Below are 27,150 nucleotides of genomic sequence, written 5' to 3' on the forward strand. Positions count from 1 at the left end.
TCTGTGGCCTTAAACTGCCGTTTTGTATTCTTGGCTTGAGTGGAAGCGTTCTTAAAGGGCGGTGCAAAAAGACGAAACCGGAGAGATGGGTTTACAGAAATCGTAATTTTTTGGAGTGTTGTCCCATCGTTCTGTAATTATGACCAAAAGAGAACAGAACGGCGGGACTAAGTTTCCGTTCGGACACGTGGTCCGGCACTGGTTACGACCTAACCAAAGCAACCTGAACCTAACCTTTCCTAGGGAGTCCTGGCTCGACCTAACCAGACCTTGGTTCCGTAAACTGATTTTGGGTGCCGTGCCCCACGCCAAAATAACAATGAACGTCAAACACGAGGACTGAACTAAGTTTCCGTTCGGACACGTGGTCCGGCACTGGCTACCTAACCAAAACAACTTGAACCTAACCTTTCCTGAGGCGTCATCTGAACTCCTTAACCTGACTCAGGGCGACGTGCCCTGACCAGGCTGGAAACCCCGTACCCCATACAAGTAACAATGAACATCGAACTCATGGACGGGCCTAGGCTACCCTTTAGCGGTAGTAGGTCCAGCTTCTCGCTGTTCGTCATACTAATCCACCTAAAACAGCAAATGATCTGCTTACCTTATTCGAAATCGTTGAAGTTAAAATTGTGTGTGTGTGCTAGAATCGGGTCGTATTGTATTCTGCCGGGACAATATGCTTGATGGTTTTGGAGTAGATGAACACGTTCAATTTCTTAAAGAAACGACACAAATTTAGGCGGAACGCCTTTCACATACCGTTACCGAGGTACTAATAGCTAGTAGTTTCTACGGCGTCGGAGATTCGTCACGCGTTGTTACCCAGTTCAAGAGACAATAATTAAGAGAGGCCCCAAAATATAGACTTTGTACACTAAGTGTCTCACTCTAAAGTATCAAAAGCAAGGATTGTGAAGTGGAGGTTTGTTGTCTATCGTTGATTTGACTTTATTTCCACTTGAATTCACTGTTATATTTCCTTTGATGTCATGAGCCTTCTTTGTCAAATTGCATTTTCCACGGGATCTTCGTCTGGGGCAGTCTTTGTTCTTAGGACACCAAACTTGAGGTTACACCACCTGACGGTGTAATTACAGGAAAAGGCCATGTTCTCTTTCTCAAGTGCCTCACTAATCCTCACCACCACTTTGGAGTACAAAGCCAAATACTTGAAGTCTGCACACTGCGATTGTTCGATTGTTGTGCGCAGCCACCAAGTCTACCGTATTAACGTGTAGGTAGACAAAGTGACCTTTGATTGTACATGGTGCGATAGATGGGCACTTGTAATATATGCTAAAATAAATGTTTATGATCCCAAGTGCATGGACATACATACACTTTCAGAATTGTAGGACCATTTGTCTTATTGCTAATATGGTGACACCTGCCATAACAGTATAAAGTTAGATCTCAACACCAAATTTAGCTTATGAAGTTTTTCAATAAACAAGTTCCTTGCATCATATGTCTCTCTGAAGTGTGGCAATTTTTGCCTCTTGGCAGCGCTCAGAGAGAGAGAGAGAGAGAGAGAGAGAGAGAGAATTACAACATCCAGAATAGGATGAAGAAAAAAGAAAACTTGTGTACATTTCTCATTACAAGGTACCAAATGGTCTTTATCTATACGTTTTTACTTTGTCTAATTATCTAACTCATCCTTATTCCGTGGTGATCATACTGTCTCATTTTCCTTATGAAGGGGGAAAACTTGATAATCTTTACATATATATATATATATATATATATATATATATATATATATATATATATATATATATATATATATATATATCACACATTATATCACAGGTGAAAAATAAGAGACGGGGTGTAGGTCCTGACCGGTTTCTACTTTATTTTCAAGCCATTGACAAAGGACTGATACAGAGTATTAGAAGTCACCAAATATATATGCTACAGGAACGTCAGGACCTACACCCTGTCTCTTATTTTTCACCTGTGGTAATGTGTAATAAATGAATCACGTACAAAAGTGATTATAATCATATATATATATATATATATATATATATATATATATATATATATATATATATATATATATATATATATATATTATTTCGGCATATAAAATACACTGCGATGTTATTCCATTGTAACAGCAGAAATTTTTATATTCTATTTTCTTTATAAAGAAGAGACTCTTTTTAACTCCAGAGAGGATTTAAAGTTCTGGTTATTTATCACTATAATCTTTTATCTACATCAAAACTCTACAGTGGGGTTAACTACGACAGTGCGCCTACCGAATGTCACGATATGCTGTACTAAAGGCTTTTCACAGTCACTTTATCTCTCAGATACCGTGTTTGACGGCTATTAATTTTAAATTCTCTTTGATCTTCCCAATTAGCTGTCCAACTTCTTGAACACAAAACCCCTTCAGCTTCTACCGTGATATTTGGAAATGGGACTCAGTAATAATAATAATAATAATAATAATAATAATAATAATAATAATAATAATAATAATAATAATTTTATATATATACCCTCACGTAATGCCTAATTTCTTGAAAATAAACCCCTCCTTCAATTTCCACCTCGCTAACTGGAAATGGGAGTCAGTAATAATAATAATAATAATAATAATAATAATAATAATAATAATAATAATAATAATAATACCCTCACGCAATGGCCTAAACGTTTTGGCAAATGGAACTGCCGAGCTGACAATATCAAGATTAGCAACATCTATAATTCATTTACAATGAACTACGCAGTTGATAGTGCATGAAAAATTCAAGATTTTCACTTAATATATCTATATTTGATGAACTCCGCATTGATGACATGTCAAAGCTGTCAAATGGAGTCACGGAATCACTGTCATTTTTGTAAAGCCAATGTGCTAGCACAGTAATCCTAATTCATTATTTATATTGAATTAGTGTTTAATATAAAAGTTAAATCGGTTATAAGACAATTTCTTGCTGTCAAAAATTGAATGTTTTAGCAGAGCTTTGTATACCCGCAAGAACAAATGGATAAATAGATAAATTAATGTATAAGTAAATGACTGATAAATAAATATGCAAATAAAGAAACCGTTAGTTAATTAATCAAATAAGTAATTACTTGATAAATAAATAAATAAAATGTACGAGACGTAACCTTCTGATTTCCTAAATACTCAGTAACAAACAGTAGTCAATAACATTTCATTTTCATGATTAAGGAACAATAGTCATAAATAACATTTCATTTGTGTAATTAAGCAATAACAGTGAATAACATCTCATTCGTATAATTAAGCAGCAATAGGCAGCAACACCTCATTTTCATAATTAAACAACATTATTCACTAACATTTCAGATACATAAGTAACAATAATCAATAACACTTCATTTGCATAATTAAGCAACAATAGTCAATAATATTTCATTTCCATAATCAGGCAACAATAGTCAATATCATTTAATTTGCTTAATTAAGCAACATTAGTCAATAACAATTCACTGGCATAATTAAGGAACACTGTTCAATAACATTTCATTTACATAAGCATTAATAATCAACAACATTTCATTTGCCTAATTAAGCAAAATTGGTGAATAGCATTTCATTTGCATAATTAAACAACAATAGCCAATAACATTTCATTTGCGTAATTAGGCAACAATAGTCAATAAAATTTCACTCGCATAATTAAGCAACATTATCCAATAACATTTCATTTACATAAGTAACAATAATCAATAAAATTACATTTGCTTAATTAAGCAACAACAGTAAAAACACTTCGCTCTCATAATCAAGCAACATTGTTCAATAACACTTCATTTACATAAGCAACAAAAATCAATAATGTTTCATTTACATAAGCAACAGTAATCAAGAACATTTCATTTACATAATTAACAATAATCAATAACACTTCATTTGCTTAATTAAGCAAAAATAGTGAATAGCATTTCATTTGCATAATTAAACAATAATAGCCAATAACATTTCAGTTGCATAATTAGGCAACAATAGTCATTAACACTTAACATGCTTAATTAAACAACAATAGTCAATAATATCTCATTTGCACGACTGAATTTATGGAAGTCAATGCCATCTGTTTTCCCTCGTGCTAGGGACTTATCCAGTGTCTGTAGGAAATTCGATATTTTAGGTACGAGACGAGATTGCACAGGGGGAAGAAACGTGATACATCACTTTTGCAAGAGGGGGAACATTTTTACAAAATCGGTGAATCTAATATTTACTTAAACTCTTCACTCCGTGCCTAGAGATGACGGAAGAAAGTTTTTTTTTTTTTTAAGAGTAAGTGTTTAGTTACAAGCTTGAAGATAAAATCAAATCAGCATAGATTGTATCAAGACAGCTGTATGGTGGAATTCTTATAATCTCTAAAAACGTTGGTAATTTTCAGTCTCTTTAATTACACGAAAGCTAGTATTATTTCTAATATAAATGCTGTCATAAACTTCCACTTAAAAGTACATCACATAAGGATTACCAAGGAAAACCATAAACAGGTGTAAAACGTCAAATGACCCATTTATATGATGTCATTATTCACACCTTTACAAACTAAGATTTTCAAGGTCAGTGCTAAACCAGGTGTTTTATGTGTTAGTTTGTATATTAGGCGCTATGACAACTAAGGATTATTTCTAATATATTATTGATATAGATATGAGATTCGATATTGCATTCTTTCACCTAATCTGGCAATAATATAAAGATTTTAGCAGTGATTTTTTAATCTTGATAGCCTAGCTTTCTGATATTCTAAAACTGTAACCCTTAATGTCAATTAAGCATCGTTATGATGGTAAGAACGAGTGTTTTAAATATTAAAGTATTTATAGCATATGTGTATTCTCCAGTGTGTTAGTAACTCATTTATATGTAGTAGAAAATATATGTAAATATGAGAGATCTCCAAATTAGTAATACATCGAAGTACTGAAGTTTTGTCAATATGAAGTATAATTTGATGTTATTCAAGTGCCACCTCGTGGAGTAGCCTTAAACTATTCATGTGCAAATAGTTTTTATAAGGTGAATATCTACACCATACGAAATAGTTAGCCCACTTTGAAGAGATATACTTGAATAAATTTCTATTAATTATTAAAACTAAAAGTATGCAAATTACAAACGAAGATATTTCCATCATTTTCCAAGATCATGTTGACTCTTTTTCCAGAATTCTGGAGCCGAGGAAAACGAAGGATTATGATGTTGATGGTCATTACGTATTCGTGAGGAAATGGAATCCTCTGGAAGAGATTACATTTCCTTTTTCGAGTCTGCCTGAGATATCAGGGGAGCCAAAATTCAGAAGGAGGTGATCTCTCTTATCCTCTGAAGCAAGGCGAGACTTACCTGAATTGAGATTTTTCTCCACAACGAGGCTTAAAGCCTTCCGTAAAAATGTATATTGTACTGTAAATGTTTTCGTAGGTCTTCAAATACAGAATAAATCTTGTCGAGATCCCTCGATGGTTTACCTAATAACGCTTTCGAGAACAGAGTTTACAAGTCGAAATCAATCAGTCTGTTTATCTGTCTGTCTATCTATCTATCTATCTATCTATCTATCTATCTATCTATCTATCTATCTATCTATCTATCTATCTATATATACACACACACATATATATACATACATATATATATATATATATATATATATATATATATATATATATATATATATATATATATATATATATATATATATATATATATATATATATATATATATATATATATATATATATATATATATATATATATACTATATATATGTATATATATATATATATATATATATATATATATATATATATATATATATATATATATATATATATATATATATATATATATATATATATATATATATATATATATATATATATATGTGTTAATATCAAAGACACAATAAATATATAATCCTAAACCCCTTTTTACATTCTCTTTCAATTGATATCTCAATGGCAAAATTTTGACGCTCTAATCACGATTTTAACATTTTATTTTGAGTTTCGATAGAAAGATTGAAAGTTTATTTATTGACATATATTCGTGATCATTCGTACCCGAGATAAATGTCGTTATACGGATCCATATATTGATATTTTTTTTATTGTCTTTAGATACGTTCATTACAATAAATGAAAAAAAAAAATCTACTCTCTTTTTCCTCATGTCTCTGTCTGTCTGTCTGTCTGTCTATCTGTCCCTCTCATCTGCCCCTCTCTTCTTCGCTTTCTGTATGCCGTGTCGTGCTTTATCTACCGCATCCGAAAAGTGACCTTGTCCCTCTTTTTCTGAATCATCTGTTGCTTCCTCTTCCTCCTATTGCGGCTCTGCATTATTATTATTATTATTATTATTATTATTATTATTATTATTATTATTATTATTATTATTATTATTATTATTATATTGTGGTTGTTGTTGTTGTAGTTTTTCCAATAGAAATCAGTGCTTCCAACACATTATGGAAGGACTGTTGACCCACCTCTTATATTATGATTTTGCTCTTGTTGTTGTGGTATTTTATATAAATAGAATTAATGCTTCCAGCTACGCTTTAACATTTACAGTATGGAAGACTATTGACTCAATTCTTATATATGGAAGTGAAATGTGGAAAAGATTAGAAATGAAAGAAAAATAAAAGGTGAAAGTTGAGATTAATTTCTTGTGAAGTATGTGATGCACAACATGTGAAAGCTGTTGTCAGGTTGGAAGCGTGGATCACAGCTCTCTGAGTTGGTCTGGTTATGTGGGAAGAATGGAAGAATCAGATAGGTCTGTGAAGGGTGAATGCTTCGGAAATGTTAGCAGGAAGGGAGAGACGGAAACTAGAAAGTGCTAGACAGATGACAGATGTTAGGGAAGAGGCGGTGGCTAGGAAGGGCCTTAACATTCCAGAAACGTGAGGGTTCGACTCACTGCTGATAAGCCCTCAGTGTAGGAATATGTGAAGTAGCTGATTTTGTGGAATGTTTCTCCATACGCGTTCATACAAGATTCAGCAATTATAGACTGAACATGGTAGTTGCCATTGTCCTGGTTCCAGCCTTGTAAGGGGAAAGAGCTCTCTCTCTCTCTCTCCATCTCTCTCTCTCTCTCTCTCTCTCTCTCTCTCTCTATCTATCTATATATATATATATATATATATATATATATATATATATATATATATATATAGCTTATCTATCTATCTATATATATATATATATATATATATATATATATATATATATATATATATATATATATATATATAGATAAGCTATAACGTCTTTAATATCCATTTCTGCTGTACTGAAATAATATATTTTCATATATGTTACCGAAGGGGGAATTTTTTAGTTGATATCAACTAAAAAATTCCCCTTCGGTAACATATATGAAAATATATTTCAGGTAGAGCGAATTGGATATTAAAGGACGTTTGTAGCTTAATGCTTGTATATGAATCACGGTGATGTGATAAAAATTCATATATATATATATATATATATATATATATATATATATATATATATATATATATATATATATATATATATATATATTATATATATTTATATAAATATATATATTTGCGTGAGTGTGTGTTTGTATAATCACCGTTAGAGTTGATTTTTCAGTATAGATAAAACTGTGAGAATCAAGGCAATAAACGTAAATACTACTTACCTGTAACAATACCTTCTGCACGCAGATCAACAAGGTTTACTCAAAGCTCTATCTTCTGTAAATGAAGTAATGCAATAAATACGAGGATAAATATAACCTTACATATCACAGTTTATAAAGAGTAACAGTTCAACAAAACAGATGCGGGATTAATCCCTTAAATTCATAGTGTCGAACAGCATCCATTGGGATCCAATAGCAACCCCATGAAATAAATGACCTTATCAAAAGGCCCGGTTAATGGCGCCATGTTGGAGTAATCTGACTTTGCTCGTTTATGAGCCGTCAGGTAGGGTAGGGGAGGGACCGGTCCCTGTCACCTTTACCACCACCCCAACACCCGCATCCTCCCTCTGTGGACGATTGTCGAACGGTGCAATATCGTTAAATGTGATCGAAATTTTCAATGACCTTTGGCGTGTTTTAATAAATAACAATATTCCTCTTCAACTTTTTTCACATGGCAACCCGGTGGGATAAATTACGTTCTTTATGATAATATAAAAAAAGAAAATCATAGATAAAATAAATGAGGGCTAATGCTATTTCGGCTAATGTTTTCATGGTTTCTTCTTACTAAAGATTATTTGGTACCTATCAATAATCAAATTACGAGTAGAAGGAGATATTTGTTATTTAAAAATTCTTTGTTAACGATATTCATGCTTGATAGTCATTGTGCAGTATCTTTAACTGCTAAGACTGAGTTTATTTTCGTTTATTTTCATCATGTTATTTTGAATTGCTAATGAGCAAAAGTTTCAAGTAAGAAAAAAAATAAAGAATTCAGTCCCAAATCTTTTATATATGAAAATATTGTAAATCACGTAGTACCAACTATAGGATAATTAACTCTTCCTTGATTAACAGGTCGAGATAATTTAGGAATGTGTTATAATAATTGTATAGCGTAGAGGAAAGCACTTTAGTTTATTATAAAAAAGAAATACACATCAGTTATTATGAATATTATTGCAGGCTTCATGCGGTAATTTATGGTGCGTTAATTTTATAGACTAAAATTTGTTGGCGTCTCATGGTCACATTTATGTATGTATATATACTGTATGTATATATATATGTGTATATATATGTATATATACATATATATATGTATATATATACATACATATATATATATATATATACATACATACATACACACATCTACATGTTTATATATATATATATATATATATATATATATATATATATATATATATATATACTGTATATATATATAAATATATATATATATATATATATATATATATATATATATATATATATATATATGATGTAATTAAAGTATACCCTTTTCACTCTGTATATTACTCAATACCCATCATATAAAACAATGCAAACAAAAATTTTCATTTTATTTTTAACATTTTTGTTTAACTGGAACTCGTAAATAGTTTGGCTTCCACCTATTCGAAAAAAAAAACATAATTCATCATTGTTTGCAATATTGACTGTATTGTTTCCATGTTACATACCTTTCCGGGAAATAATAACAGTATTGAAATTTCCCGTTATTCATGCGTTGATTATTCCACCACAGCAAATAAGAATAGTTTGACGGCAGAATCACTTCCCATTCCGTTTTTCAGGTCACCCAATTTTCAAGATATTTTCTGCATGCGAAGGGTATTCCAATTACTCAGTCCGGTTAACAAGCCCCGGATTATAATCTAGCGCATGTGGATAAATTACAGTCGGTGACAGAGTCATTAGACGCCTTAATTAGCAGCATTTTACTCCAACAATGCTGACAAGTATTTTCAGCCTGGGAGATCCGACCGACTATGTCGAATATTGCCGTTGCCCGGCAACACAAAAATGCATGACACGGAGTCAGGTGTCACGGAATCAGAATTATTATTTTGTTAATCTTTGTTTGAAAATCTAGGATGGTTTAGAAATAAAAATCATAATTCCGTCTCTTTAGACTTGTCACTCCCTTGGCACGTTTCGTCGCAAATGGGAGATTGGGAGATGAAGCAAGACTCCTTTTAAATGAGCATTTTAATTAAAAACTCATACTTTTAGGTATTTCAGCAACTGGGAGAAAATAATTAGATTACGTACCCAGCTTTCATAAATGTTGGCATACACCCAGATGGATACAACCTTCCACTCACCCACCCACACACACACACACACGTATATACATACATGTATCTATCTATATATGTATGAGTGTATATATTTATATATATATAAATATATATATGTATGTATATATATATATATATATATATATATATATATATATATATATATATATATATATATATATATATATATATATATATATATATATATATATATATATATATATATATATATATAAAATTTCAGTTTTTCTGACCACTGACAACCATTTGATTTAGAGTAACTATGACACTGCCACATTTCTTAATAAAACATGATTTAGGACATTGAAGAAGTTACTTCCTCATGAATATGCTTCCATGCGACCAAAAATGTACAGAAGTTTTGAAACTATAAGAATATTTTTATACAGAATGCTTGAGAGAGAGAGAGAGAGAGAGAGAGAGAGAGAGAGAGAGAGAGAGAGAGAGAGAGAGAGAGAGAGAGAGTTGTGATTAGTCAGGAGAGACCTCTAAAATGGTAATTGCACCTGAAACCTAAAAATGCAATATATCGATACCTTGAGCATTTTGCTCTAAGGTAATTGTTTTAAAATCCTCTCATTATTTAATGTATTCTAACAAAGATCGTTATCTTTCTCGTTTCCTATCCTTCGCAAGTCATCTTTGAATTGTTATAAATATGTCAAGATCTCTGTCTCCAACACTGAATGGTATTTTTTGGAAGTGTTATAAAAGACTTGGGCTACAAAACTCTTAAGTGCCAGATTATGAAATAATAAAGGCCGCTTAACAACCAGACACAAGAAAGGTATACGAAAAAAAGTATTTATAAATAACAGGTTTAAAAACTACCTCCACTTCACCTCTTTAGTGCTAGAGAGTTAATGAATGTTCTCGACGAAAGAAAGCGTACACGGTGTTCCTTTCCATTCACACCTCAACTATAGTTAAAAAAAAAAAAGAACGGCTATTCTCAGTCTTTTCTTAGATTTTTATGGTCTTCTTATTTTTTTTTTTTTTTTTAGGAACCAGGAGACCGGGAAAGTATTTTAGCTGTCTCTGTAGGGTTTTCCCTAAACGTTAGTTATATATATGTTATTGTGAGTACGCATGCAAACTTTTTCAGTGCTGGAATTATTTTTCTTATTTAACAATTTTCGTCATTTTCTTGCGTTAGAAATGTTTTCTCTTATTGCATTTGCTTGTTTAATGATGTTCTTTGTAGCGAACATTTTTCTAGGTTTAACCAGGATACAGTATTTGTATCATTACTGTTGTTTTCGCAGTTGAATGTATGTACGGTATATAAAATATTACAAACTCTAATTCCACATTTCATACTGAAGAGAGAATTTAATAAACTAAACCTGTCAAAGAATTTAAATGAAAATTTTTCTAACAATAGTATTTCAAAAATAACCCCTTGTAATTAAACCTATTGATAAATAAACTGGAATGAAGGAAAGAGAGACGATTTCTCTTACAATGAATTTGTTCAGATGCTTCTTACAGATACAAATCTTATTTTACATATTCAGATACGCTAATGCGATGTTTTAATAGACTACACTATCCTTTAGATATGTGAAATCAAGTTTCATATTAGGACTAAGAAATACCGATGATTGCCTTCATCTTTGCTCTCTTCTGGAATTGAAACTCCTCATAATAATAATAATAATAATAATAATAATAATAATAATAATAATAATAATAATAATAATAATAATAATAATGGTGAAAAATCCACAATGGCGCAATTGTGTGCATTATATATATATATATATATATATATATATATATATATATATATATATACATATATATATATATATATTTGTTGTAGGCAGTCGCCTTTGTGGCACTGACGTCTTTGGTGCACACTTTTCACATTTCCTTACTTCCGTTTTCAATAATTCTTCAAAGTTCTGAAAGAGAGAAACTCTGCCCGAAACACACACACACACACACACACACACACACACACACACACACACATATATATATATATATATATATATATATATATATATATATATATATATATATATATATATATATATATATATATATATATATATATATATGTGTGTGTGTATATTGAAAATATATACAATTATACCATTGTGGATTTCTTCAACAGTCTGTTGTAGTCACTCATGAGATTATGAGTTTTTATGAATAATAATAATAATAATAATAATAATAATAATAATAATAATAATAATAATAATAATAATAATAATAATAATAATAATAATAAAAACCTAATTCCGGTCTGTCAGCAGAGAAAGGAGGGCAAGAAATCCGGCCGTAATCAGAGCAGAGGCAGCAGAGAGGAAGAAGACCTTTATGGAAAGAAATGAGGGAGAAGGAATCAGAGTTTAATCCAAGTTAGGCCACAGAAGAAGACTGTTAAAGAAAGATGATTAAGTATACCAAGTAAACAAGAGAGAGAGAGAGAGAGAGAGAGAGAGAGAGAGAGAGAGAGAGAGAGTCCTCGGAGTTAGCAGGTAGAAAGGAGTGGGAGGAGGAGTAGGGAGGTGCAGGGGGAGGGGTGGGGGGAGGCTGTGGAGCGCGGAGGCAGTTTTCCTCCCTGAGTGTAGGCGACCACTCAGGGTAATAACCGGTGGGAGATCAGTAAAGGAGATGGAACGCTAACATCTACTCCACTCCTACCCCATCTCCTCCTCCCCCTCCTCCTCTTCCTCCTCCACGTCCTCCTCCCCTTCCTCCTCCTCCTTCTCCTCCTCCTCTTCCACAAGCTTTCATATGACTTAAGCTCAGCTCCTCTCTATATAATTCCCTTATTTCACTTCTTTTCCCCCATCACATTCTTTTGTGTCCACTATGACACAAAAACATGTTTTCTCTTTCATAATGGCAGGAAAGCATATGGTTTTTTTTCTCTACTTTTTCGTGTGAGTCTGAGGGCGAGGTTTTTGTTTCATGCGTTGTAAGAACGGAGACACTTTTTTTTTCTGCAGAAGATGTCACAGTGCTCTTTCCCTCTCCCTCTCCCTATCTGTCGCTCTCTCTCTTTTTTTTTTCTTCGGTTTTAATTTGTCTTTCTGTTTTCAAAGAGGAGCTCTCCTTTGTGGCCCGCTTTGATCTGTGGCTTGAGACTTAATCTTTTATCAGACAGCAAATAACCCCTCAGGAACTGAGAGTTCTCCTTTACCCATCATCTACAGCCGTGCTTAGAAGAAACTTTTTTTTTTTTTTTTTTTGTCAGTAACGGTTACGACAGCATTAGATTTTTTTTTTTTACTTTGCAACATGAATATTGCTGACATGCTTGCAAGCGCTGTAGTTTTGTACATATATACACTCACTCATACATGCATACATACACACACACACACACACACACACACATATATATATATATATATATATATATATATATATATATATATATATATATATATATATATATAATAATGAATGTTTTTCGTTTAACCTGACCCGCCTCCCGTGTTGTGTGCACGATTGTACCATATCAATAATTTAAAGAGTTAATCTTTGGTTAAGAATGCTATGTGACCGCAAATTTCCTTGTAAATCACTATATTCATTTACCGGTTATAATAGATTTTGAAGACGAGAAAGTGGTTTCTATTGTATACATCAATCATTAAATAAATTAAAGTAGTTGGTGGATATATGGAAGGAAGGGGTAAGCACTTTCACACAGGGGAAATTTCTATTAGGATATTAAAAAAATGAGCACAATTGTGTAGGGAGACTTAGCATACCATTTTTTTACGCTGAACAAGAGAGAACAAGAGAGAAGAGAGAGAGAGAGAGAGAGAGAGAGAGAACGTCTCTACTCGTACTTTACTTCTGTCACTACCAAGAATGGCCCGCTTAATATTTACGTAGATTACTGGAAGGGGAAATGGCAGATCTAAAAATGATGACATAATTTTGACATACGTTGGGAGAGGAAGGGATAACATATACTTGATTTTAAATACATTACTTTATTTGATGTTTTATGAGTATTTTTATAATTGCTGTCAAGTATATACTATCATTTTTGTATCTCCTTCAGCTGTCACTTTTTACTAAACCTTATTGGTCATGATTGGGTTTATAGATAATTACAAGAGAACCGTTTGTTATTGTACTGTAAGTACTGTACATGTTCAGGAATGTTCATGAACAATATAAATATTAATTCAAAATGCGATATATTCTCTTTATTGACACATCTCGCTTTGTTTCGAGCAAAAGAATACTAAAAAAAATATACATATTAAAACGTTCACATAAAAACTGATACTTAAGTAAAGCAAAGGGACAGAAAATAAGTAAAAGGAGCAAATTGCGCTTAAAATACTCATATACATAGAGTGCCAGCGCTGTAAACTTGAAAAAATTAAATTATAATCAAACACAAGCTAATTCGAAAGATATTCTCTCCAGGATTGCCTTGGTATCCCTTGCAAGGGGTAGGATGTAAATATGAAATATGAATATATATATATATATATATATATATATATATATATATATATATATATATATATATATATATATATATATATATATATATAAATATACATATATATATGTATATATATATACGTATATATATGTGTGTGTGTATATGTGTATATATATATATATATATATATATATATATATATATATATATATATATATATATATATATATATATATATATATATATATATATATATATATATGAAAATAAAAACAGATATCAGTGGACACGCTCTTTCAACCATGAACATTTTTTTGACATACACATGTCATTCCTCATCTTTTTTTTTTCTTTTCGCCTCGGCCATGTCAGAGAGAGAGAGAGAGAGAGAGAGAGAGAGAGAGAGAGAGAGAGAGAGAGAGAGAGAGAGAGAGATGGAAAATTGAAAGTTGCAAAATTTTCTCCATGAAAGCTGACAAGTGGATGATTCCTGAAGGACTCTCCTCGAGCCCCTGGAGAAGTCACAGCTTCGACACAATACCCTCTCACTCTCGGCTGTAAACCAAAAGAAGACATTAGGAAGAAAAGGGCGGCCTCATTTCTTTCTCTCTCTCCCTCTCCTCTCCGCCTTTTCAAAAATGGCGAGGCTCGGTAATTATCCCACACTACGTTTCTGTCTGAATTGACTTTTTATATTTTCTATTATTTTGGGGGGGAGGGTACCGCTTTCGGTAGGGATTCTGGTAGTTTAAAAGTAAATAACAAATGATTTCTTATGAACTGTTTACATTTATTAATGAAACCGATGAGCTTAAATGATTTTACATTCTTGTTAAATATCAGCACTTGAGGTTTTTTTCTTCTATAATTTTTAAAGCAAAAGTTGGAATGAATAGAAAGAACAATAATTTCTTCTCTCTCTCTCTCTCTCTCTCTCTCTCTCTCTCTCTCTCTCTCTCTCTCTCTCTCTCTCATTTTTTGTTTCTGCTGTCTATCTGTATGTCTCTCTATCTCTCTCCCGCTCCTCCATTCTTATTTCGGGTGATGTTCCTTTGAGATGATCCATTCTGTACAACTGAGGTTATTTTCAGACGCTGCACGCGTGGAAGACATTCCTCTCTCTCATAATATTGCGGCTTTGTGGCCCGAAACTCGGGGTTATTGTAGTGACTACTCAGCTCCTATAAATTTCACAGCTCAGTTCCCTTTACTTTAAAAATAGGAACTTCTTATCATCGTCTAGGCCAGCCTACATTTACCGCCTGCGATTACAGGCACAGTGCTGTTAAGGGAAACAGCGGATTAGAGAGGTATTGCTGAATTACAAAACTTCGGGGTTTTGAACTGGGTAGGAGGATAGAATTACTTTGTGAAAAATGTTGGAATGTTCCTGGAAATACTGGTACTCTCTTTTACATGATGAGATCTTGTCACTTTGTAAAGTACAAATGTATGTTGATTGTCATCACCATACTTTGATAAAAAGTACTCTATTTCATGTGAGTGTTTGTATCGTGGGTCATCACTGTCTGGCATTACAGATGTTAATTTTTCTAGCATATTGAATCTGCCCTGCTAACAACCATCAAGTAAATATAATACACCAGTACTCACGCATCATTACACAATTTGTGAATGATTGATTGGCTACCTCAGTGAACTGGATGTCTAGATATATATCTCTCTCTCTCTCTCTCTCTCTCTCTCTCTCTACTTGTTTCCAGATGCACTGCTACAGGTGCTATGTATACAACAGCAAATGGTTATATATAATCAACGGATGTCTTCTTAATAATTAGTGGCTTTTACCGTTTTCCAAAATTTTCTACAATTACTAAACATCACCAAAGGAAATGAACTTATGAACTGGGATATACTCTTTTTCATGTGCCCTAGAAATTACCTGAGGCTTATAGGAATAATGGAACTACCTTTATTTAAATTGCTCTATTATAGGTTTGGGCTGTGTCCTTATATAAAATATATCACCTTGGACTCTTTGGTATTATATTAAATTAAGCTCCCTGGTCACAAGTTTTTATAGAATTCAGGGTAAGTGTATATCTGACTTTCATGATTAAGGAGAGAGAAGATGATGAATATTCTGAAATTAAAAAAGATTCATATTTAGAATTTTAAAATAGATGTTACATTTTTTATTCCACAGTCTTTGATGTTTGGAACGATATTCCACTCTAATTGCAGATTTTTTTATTTGCTGAGGTTTAACGTCTAGAGCCTTTTTTCTTAAATTAAACCTTGTAGATTCTAGATAAGAGATTAAACCTATTCCCAGTCGACTCAACCCTGTTTATTCAGGTCTCAAGCATGAAATTAGATTTTATCTAGCAATCTTCAGACGGACTTATTTATCACTGGATTTTTCATCACTCCACAGATGTATAAAATATACGAACTTGCTTTTAAGTATTTATCCTTTATTTTAAAGTTTCCTAAAGCATTTTGCATGTTCCAAATCATTTATCTCCTTAGCACCAGCTAAAGATACACGAGCAGCGGATAAATGCAGAGAAAGACTGATAAATTTCAGTAGAAAATTACCAGGTCATTCAACGAAATTAATGAGAAATCTATTTACCATTCAAATAGATGAAAATGAAAAGGATTTATGGAGTTTTGCCCGAGGCTGTTCATTAGGAGCCAGCCGTGGTTTGAAAATTCCTGCGCCCCGATGAATAGTTAGGCATTCGTTCTAACTATTTTTGCAAGCGAAATGAGTTTTAATCTTGTCATATTTTTAAAATTTTCTAGAGCGGAAATAATTATATTTAAAAAATGCAGTTTAGTGTTCATTATATATAAAGAGGGATGTCAATTATGCAAATGGCTACTTAATAATCTTTTTCATTCTTTTGGGACCAGTCCTTAATGGAGACTGATTTAGAATGCATATGGTGTTTCAAATTGTAATTTTTTCTGAAGCTTAGGGATCAAAAATAATAATATCAAAGAATTTTGTAATTTATAGTGATCATTTTATGTAAAAAGCAATGTAAACTATTCACATGCCTACTTCATAATATCCTTCCTTTATTTTCAAACCATTCATTAATGGATGCTGCGATATAGAACGTATATGATGTCACTGCTTCATTTTGTTTGGATAGTCTCATTATCATTATTCTCTTTTGTATTGAATATGTCATTTTGTAAGCGTGTTTGTCTGACTGTGATGACAAGTATAGTGTCCTGATACAAAGAATATAGCAAGAACAACAATTCGAGATCACTGTGATCAGACAAGAATTGCAGGTGTTGCATGAAATTGGGCAGCTCCTCCTATCAAATAAACCTCAGATGCTGAATGCCCAAAAACTACTCAGAAATCAAAATTTCTCCATTATTCACATAATGTACCTCAATTTTAAATACATATTTCCTATAAATGTTCCTGGAATCACTGATTACTAATCTTAATACTTATACTGCTTTCAAAATTTGAACAACTGTTGGACGTAATAATTTCCACAACGAAGTTTCTTAAGGATTGTTGAATAATTTCTGATTGCTGTTCAAAATGTACTTTCATTACGACTACAAAAAGAATAAAATACATTTGAGTTTATATGTACGTATATACTAAGGTTATCGCACGCACACACACACACACACACACACACACATATATATATATATATATATATATATATGTATATATATATATATGTGTATATATGTGGGTGCATGTATGTGCGTGTGCATGTATATATAAGACAGATTTCAATGAAAATAATTATAATAATATTGTTGCCACAAAGCTGTTACATTTATCTTTATCAAAATTTCTAGTAAATGTACGTATTTAAAATATGCAAAAGAAACATTCGAAAGAAGAAAATAATAATCAACTGCAGTATTATAGACGTAACACTAAAACTATTTGGCATTTAACTCTGACAGGCTACATAACGCCGCCCTCACTGATTCTCTCATATGTCAAAAATATATAATTTTATCCTTTTTTTCCTTTTTTTTTTTTTAGAAAGGTTAATCTTTTCCTTTTGTTGAAGGATAATCATAGCCGGCTACTTAGCCTGGGTGAAACACAGGAAAAGCGGTACTATTCTCTGAACAAAAGCGACTCGTAAGTGCTAGTGGCTCTCATTAAAGCATCTCATTAAACTCTGAAGGGCATATTTTTTTATCCGCCCGCCCTTACCAACCCCCCACCCCGCCCCCTCCTCCAACTCCTCTCTGCCTATCGCGTTTTCTCTCTTTATCTCTGTCTGTCTCTCCCTTTGTCTCTCTTTTAACGTAAAAGTACTTTTTAAATATGGAATTAGATGAGTATGATCTGCTTTGTAGCTAACGGTTTACATTTTAATTAATTTCTTCACCTGTTACCTGATATAATCATTTTTTCCACCTACATGTTTCGAAGGCGTCTGGTCTATCAGTAGATGTAACACTCCAATCTCGGTCCTTAGGTTCAGTTTCATAGAAAGCATTATATTTACATTATAATAATTCGTCAAATAAAAGAACTAAACAATTTTAATTAATTCATGGAATTCTTCATTATAATTGTAATTTCTTTATTGATTCACAAGTAGCGCAAAAATCTACCCATATTATTGGAATTCACAATTTCACGGCTGCGATATCCTATTAAAAGTTTGGAAATCGATTTAGAAATCGAGATGAGGGCTCTGAATTCTTGGAAGAAATGAATGTATTAGAAGCCATGAGCATAGAGTAGAAGAAAAGGAATAATTCATGAAGCTCTCGGGCCTCTGAGATTGAATCAAACAGGTCTATTTGTTAATGATGGTAATCACAGTGATATATAATATGTCTGAATGGGGTGATGACACCAGAAAATTTCCCGCTTCCTTTATTTCCCTTTACTTTATATTGTAACGGGGGCATGAATAAATTCTAGCTCTGTTGTATAATTAGCGAAAAAATTCTTACAGGTTTACAGGCGTAACAGTTGTATTCTTTATCCCTTGATGAAGGAATAACTATGAAACAAATCCATAAGCTTTGTATACAAACATCAAACATGCTTGGTCTACAGGATACCAGGGCTATGGGACATAACTCCTATAGGAATAATAATACGCTGTGACGTAAATGTGATTGCAATAGATGTGACTTCATAATGACATGTTGTAACTTACATATGGCTGAACATAATATGACTGAATGATCCGTTTCGAAGAAAATAACGTAGCCTGGTGAAGCTGGAACTTTGAACAAAATATTTCCAGGCAAAGCCCAGCTGCTTTGCTGTTCCATATGATGACTTTTCTATTTGGCATTTCAAAATGCTATGAAGAAATGATATAAGATTGTTTGGAATTTACATCCAGGAGGCTGGAAATAAGTGGAGATTCGTGGACGTGAAAGCACAAGAAAGACGTGAATGAAAGGATAACAACGAGGCCGTTTGCGGTGCATGGAGGTCGAAGTAATGATAATGATGATGATGATGATGATTTGAGAGCACAAGGAATAAAAAAATATGATTCATTTGTTCCATATTAAGTGATAAAGAAAGCATTTAATTATAACTGTACAGCTCATTTACTTAATAGGTTGTAATTTGGTTTAAAACATTTTTTTATTCAATAAACTTAAGGCAATTAAAGCGCTAGAGAGGTCATATTTATAAAAGTCGTTCCGAGTCCATTTATAAGGCGTGCTAAGTCAGAAAAGAGGACACTACAATTATCTCCTAATTACAGTCAGTTTTAGAAGTAAAACAGGAAGTCCTCAGTTGATTATGTGTTCCTGTGTCGGATTAAAAATAAAAGGGAAGAAATGTCCTGGACCTTCGTATAGTAAGACGTTGAGAATAGAAGAGTGCTTAAAATGTCCATCTTATTTCTCTTTGATATTAGAACTGTCAAAGAAAAAAAAAGAAATTTATAAATAACATTCATACTGTAACCCATTATGAACCTTAAGACAGCGAGCTAAACATCAGACAGTCCTATAACAAAACACGTCGGAAATGTTTCGTAACAATGTTCCAGCAATGCCAGCTGCTTAGTAGAAAAAAGTGCCGGAGATATATTAGGCGTTACGTAACTTCGCTAAAATGAGTTCGTAGTATGACATCATAAAGGCCCCTTGTATGGAAACTAAAGAAGCATAAGGGGAATTCATCGGGACCTTCCTCCATTTCTTTGAGTGCTAAGCACCTGAAGGAGAGGCCCTTGGACACGTCTGCCTCTTCCTTCAGTGAATAATGACTCCCCCGGTGACTCTACAGGCTCTCAAACAGCAAGTGATAAGGAAAACGAAGTGATCCTTAAGAGCGAGAGCCACAATGGGGTTTCTGTTTATTTAGCTGGTCAGGTTCCTTCCATTCTCCTCTCTAGACCAGTCTAGTCCGAACAAGGGTAACATATGGAGTTCCTCAAGGTGACTCTTTTCTGGTAACTGTCTTCTTCGGGCTGCTGTGGACTCTCAGTGTTATTGGAAGAATGTAAATGTTACGTAACATTCCCATTTCTTTTCAGGAAATGAGGTTATCGTCAGAGATACAGCGGTTGGACTTCAGCATTTAGCTCAAGTAGCATGCACTTATAGCACTTAGATATATATATATATAATATATATATATATATATATATATATATATATATATATATATATATATATATATATATATATATATATATATATATATATATATATATATATATATATATATATATATATATATATATATACAGTATATATATATGTGTGTGTGTGTGTGTATACACACCCTTATATTTATATATACTATATGTGTGTCTGTGTGTATTTCTTCATTCCCAGTAAAATCCTCTTCTCCATAAGTTTCTTATTCATTCCCATTAACCCCAGAGAGATTCTGCTGCTAAACATCCTCCTGATCAAAGACCCCGTGGGCAAATGAGCAATGCAGCTCTCCCCTTCAACGCATCGATTAACGAGGATTGAAATTCATCTCTGGCGTGGAAAAACCGCCACAACTAATTGGGAGGAATGAGTCCTCCTCCCCCTCCTCCCATCTGACGTGAGGAGCAAGGTAATGAATAGAGAGGCCTTGCAAGAGAGGACACGGCGACTGGGGTTTCGACAAGTGGGTCGGTTATTAGTTGCTATGAGGAATTTCGACGAGAGAGTCCAATGCCGAGGTTCTAAGTAGCAGGGGTTGGGGGTGGGGGTGGGGTTGATTGGTGATAGGGGAGGGGGTTAATTGGTCTTCCTCGGAAATCTAAGAAAGCTTGTCGTCCTTAATGAACTGGCAATTAGGCGTTGGTTTCCTTGAAAAAAAACAAAGTACATTGGGTTTTAAAGTTCATGGTTTCATTTCAGTGCTGAGTATACTTCTACAGCATCTTGTAAAATGGCACAGGTCAGATTAATTTACTTACCTTTTTTGCATAAAAGGTTATTCTTAACCAGCGATTTAAAATATTACGAAATTTATTTCCGTAGCACTACTTATAGTTCGTAATTATACATATTTTCCTTTAGTCATTAAAAGTAGGTGCATAGTTGTGTGAATATAATGTAAAGATAATTTTCATGTTAGACTTATAACGGGTAAATATGCAGTACCATAATGAACATGTAACAGTAATTGTTTTGTAAAATATTATTTAAGTCATTCGCTTTCAAAGCTGAAGGACTCATTAGTCACCGTACATATTGTTATTCTTTCTGAATTTATCAGCACAAAATTTGTATAAAATACGTTTTTAAACTTCTTTTTGTAAAGAGTATTTAAACATTGCGTAATATTTCGGTCCTATTGAAGGCAGAAGCATCAGCAACTTACTTCAAAGGATTTGAAGGATTTCAAGATCCTTGTGAATAAAAGTTTCCCTTATAAGTCCTAGACATAAATCAGATGAGTGACAATTCGTACTGAGATGAATAGAAACTAAAGAGCAAATATAACTTGAAATGTGGAAAATATATACCCAAGAAACAATGTTCCACTGCAGTCCCGTTCTTCACATCAGTATTTATTTACCCAAACGAATAATTTTGCGAGGAATAACAAAAGTATATTCAAGGAGCGTCTTTTGTGCAAACATCCCGATTGAAATAAAAGACCGTGGCAAAACAAAAGGAAGTTGAAACCCCTGCGATGTTATCAAAACAAAGATATAGAATTTTGGACGAGAGAGAGAGAGAGAGAGAGAGAGAGAGAGAGAGAGAGAGAGAGAGAGAGAGAGAGAGAGAGAGAGTTACCACCCTATCTTCCAGTATAGTGTGAAGTTTTCTTTTTGTTTTTATATGGTTAATCTTATATTAATATAACTATTCAAGGTATTAGTAAATTAGCAATATAATTTATTCGACGAAGCATTAAAATGTAAAAAATTTGGAATGGGAAAAAATTATCTTTTATATCCGGAAAGGTGAGTATGCCTATAAACCAAGTTGAATAACTTGGAAAATGTAAACTAGCCTATTATTATTGTTATTATTATTATTATTATTTGAAGCGTGGAGTCATCCACGTTCAAAAACCATAAATGTTTAATTACTCACAAAGCAAGCTATCATAGAACAAAATACCAACTAGCGCAAAACGAATATATGCCAACAGGAGGAGGAGTATGATAAAAATGGAAACAAAAACAAGAATAATCCAAAAATCCTTCAAATGTTTGATCGCATCAGTTACACGCAATTACAACGGGTGGCATTCTGTCAACAATAATGTAGACCTGTAACTCTGTTCAATAATGGTTATCAGGACAGCATGACAGGAGAGTACATATGAAAGATAATGGGGAAATTATGAACTCTGCTGCTGAAAAGGGAATACCTACTGTCATAGATGAAACACGACTTATTTGACATACTCCTCGGTGGAGGAAAATTAAGGCCTTGAAAAGAATTCTTGCTTGAAAGTTTACACCTTCTCACAGCTGCGAATAAGTGTGACAAAATCTTCAGTCTCCTAACTTACAGTATAGCGATCCCTAGCAATAAGGAATGATAGTCTTCGAGAAAGAGAATGAACAGGTAACTTGCGTCGAATATAAAGTTACATGGTCATTATGGAACTGTCGATCGTTTTCAAACACAGCTAAGTTGGTCTGCATTAACGCAAATTAGCAGAGACACCTACATATGATAGAAACCAACGTGTCTTCATCCAGTATTCTAGGGTCAGCAAAGTTGTAGAACCGAACAATGAACAGTTACCCAAATGCCAACGCCATTTCACTATCCTAGTAAGTAAAAAAAATGATAGTACAGAAGAAATTCCTCATTATGTACACCGTTGAAGAATGAGAGAGAGAGAGAGAGAGAGAGAGAGAGAGAGAGAGAGAGAGAGAGAGAGAGAGAGAGAGTCGTACAATCATGACGTGGTTGACTATTTGGCATGTTAGTCAATAAATGGTACGGATTCAGATTAATAAGCTATATTCTTGTTCACAGGTTTTAATAAGACTCACCACATGAAACACCTTGTTGGAAATATTTATTGACAATACTAGTTTGAGTCAGCAAAAGTGCTAAATGAGCCAGTAAAGGGAAAAATATTAATTCAAGTTTCTTGAAGACTACACCTCTCTAATGTCGATGACAGGTGAAAGGTGGAACCAGATAAAATATGATTAAAACAGCCTCCATGTCATACTAAATGTGGGTGTGTTTGTCCATTTAATATATTTTGTTGGGATTAACATATCCTGACCTTGATAACATCTAAATAATGAAATATAAAACTGAAATACGAATCATAAAAAAATCCTCAGATTAAAAATTCCAACATATATATATATATATATATATATATATATATATATATATATATATATATATATATATATTATATATATATACACACATATATGTACATATAATACATGTATATATATATATACATATACATATATACATGTATATATATATATATATATATATATATATATATATATATATAAACATATATATAATAGTTTGCAATATTTCTTAACTGGTCCTTTCTTTCTTGCAAAGAAAAATATCGACGGAAACCCGCTTTCATGTTTTCTTGTATTCCTTATATAATTATTTTGGTTAAAATACATCTGCAGTACAGTTACTTATACTTTTAGTTTACCAAGCTTTATTTGGTTCCACATATTCTTTTTTTACCGTTAATTTTATTACCATTCTTTAATAGAATTTCAGTCGTCTTCGTTAGAGAATTTATCATAATATTAATTTTCCTATCTATGTTACACATGCCATTTACATAAATTATGTATTCTGGAAATACAAATAGTTCATTTTCAACTGCCTTCGTGTAAAATATAAATAAAACGGAAACAAACACACAGAATTTTACTTACCCATTTCCATATTAAATGAAAGAGCGTTCTGACGCCCGGACGTCCTTTCTATGGATTTATAAAGGCTTTCTCCGGGAAAGTCACACTCGAGAGGACCTTTTACCATGACATCTTAAGCTGATTATTAAGTTTGAGTTGCTCTTCAGGGCGTCTCTTAATGCTTATGAGACCAGGGAGAAAAACCTAGGAACCAGCATAAATGATTTCTCGTTTGTCTCGTCGCCTGGTCTCTGTTGGCTGGTTAGGATTCAGAGGTTCAAACCAGGCCCTCTGCTCCTTTTCATGCCTCACTACTGTTCTGTGCTTTGGCGGGGGAAGGGCCTGCCCTGGCATAAGGCCGGTGAACCTAATACAACCACTGAGCAAACAGCTCGTCGCCTTTGCATTCCTTGTTTAAATGGAGTGGATTGTAGTCTTATATGACTTTGTGTGATTCTTAGTTGTTGCAATGTTCACTTTAATTAACAATTGTCATATGATGTAGTGTTTCAAAACAGTTTTCAATTCCATCTACTACTAGTAGGTTTCCAGAGGTGAAATGTATTACGTTATTTCTTTGTTTTTATATTCTTAGCTATTTAGATTGAAATTAACAGGACAGCCAGATACTAAAATACACCGGGAATGTTAATAGTAGGGTTATTCTAGTAATATATATTATTCTCGTTTTCTTCACAATTATAAGGCTGGAATTTACATAGTTACCAAAGTAGTCGACATCTTCATGCTCTCTTTCGTAGACTGTAGTAATCAAGTTTTTTTGTTAATACACTTCAGAGTTCCACTACAAATTATAAAAAAAAACATTCTAAATGAAATTGCTGCATCAGCTGCATTTATTTGTATAGAGTCTTCTCTGTTTTTCTAATTATTGCTTTTTCTCTGCTACAGCATCGGGCAAGTAACGTTCCGATGTTATTCATCTTCAGGAGGGAAATAGTCAAAATTCAGGGACTGCATACATTTAAATATGGAGGACATAATCCGTAGAGTTTTCTGCAATGAAGGTGTATTTGTCAATAAGACTATACAATTATTTCGCCAACTTTTTTCTTTTGTTATATTATAGTGAATCATAGAAAGAAACCTTGAAAATACGTTCATCAGTTTGCAGGAATACTGTAAACTAAGAGAAAGAAGGAAAACAAGATGAATTAAAATTATAACCTCCTTGACGGGGGTGAATATAAATTAAATAGATAGTTAATAAATTTTTCTTCTAGTTGTAATATTATGTGAAGCTTGCCTTGTTTTACTTTTTATTGTCTTACTACTACCGTCTTTGAGCAATCACATAAATGTACTTCTTATTAATCCCCGTATTTGTAGAAGTCATTCTCAGAGTATGTATAACAGGAGATGGAAAATGAATAATTTTTACATTCATGAAATCTTAAAATTAGTATGGCCTTTACCAGTTTTCCACCTCGCCCATTGGAAAATTGAAATACATAACAGAACAAGTAAAAAATACGCCGAAGTTTCTTAGGCGCAATCAAGTTTTCCGTACAGCGTATAATCAAGGCCTCCGAGAATAGATCTATCTTTCGGTGGTCTTGGTATAATACTGTATGAGCCGCGGCCCATGAAACTTCAACAGCGGGCCGTTGGTGGCCTATCCTATATCGTTGCCAGAAGCACGATTATGGCTAAATTTACCTTAAATAAAATAAAAACTACTGAGGCTAGAAGGCTGCAATTTGGTATGTTTAATGATTGGAGAGTGGATGATCAGCATTCCAATTTGCAGCCTTCTAGCCTCAGTGGTTCTTAAGATCTGAGGGCGGACAGAAAAAGTGCTGGCAGAAAAAAGTGCGGACGGACAGACAAAGCCGGCACAATAGTTTTCTTTTACAAAAAACTTAAAATTAAATTTCTTTAAACCTTATTTCAAACAGAAATGTTGAGTGCACAAAAAGGCGACTGTCTCTAAGGATTTACAAGGCTTTGTTCAGATTCCCTTTAATGCTTCTCAGGATGATTATAAAGCTTTTCTAAAAAAAAAAAAAAAAAAGCATAAATGATTCCTTACTTAGCCGTCGCCTGTCGATTCAAGTTTTCTGCAAAGAAAACTATTGTTTCGGCTTTGTCTGTCCGTCCGCAATTTTTTCTGTCCGCCCTCAGATCTTAAAAACTACTGAGGCTAGAGGACTGCAAATTGGTATGTTGACCATCCACCCTCCAGTCATTAAACATACCAAATTGCAGCCTTCTAGCCTCATTGGTTTTTATTTTATTTAAGGTTAAAATTAACCATGATCGTGCGTCTGGCAACGATAAAGGACAGGCCACAACCATTCCGTGGCTGAAAGTTTCATGGGCCGCGGCTCATACAGCATTATACCGAGATCACCGAAAGATAGATCATTTTCGGTGGCTTTGATTATACGCTGTACAGAAAACTCGATTGCGCCTAAGAAACTTCGGCGCATTTTTTACTTGTTTTCTTTTATTTTTACGCTACAGATTAAAGTTATTTACATAAAATATTCATACATAAGTAAAAAGCACGTTGAACGAAGAAGAAAGAAAGACATAAGTACTTTTAATCAAAGTATTTTG

Source organism: Macrobrachium rosenbergii, chromosome 44 (genome assembly GCF_040412425.1).
Source record: "Macrobrachium rosenbergii isolate ZJJX-2024 chromosome 44, ASM4041242v1, whole genome shotgun sequence".
Taxonomy (NCBI): Eukaryota; Metazoa; Arthropoda; class Malacostraca; order Decapoda; family Palaemonidae; genus Macrobrachium; species Macrobrachium rosenbergii.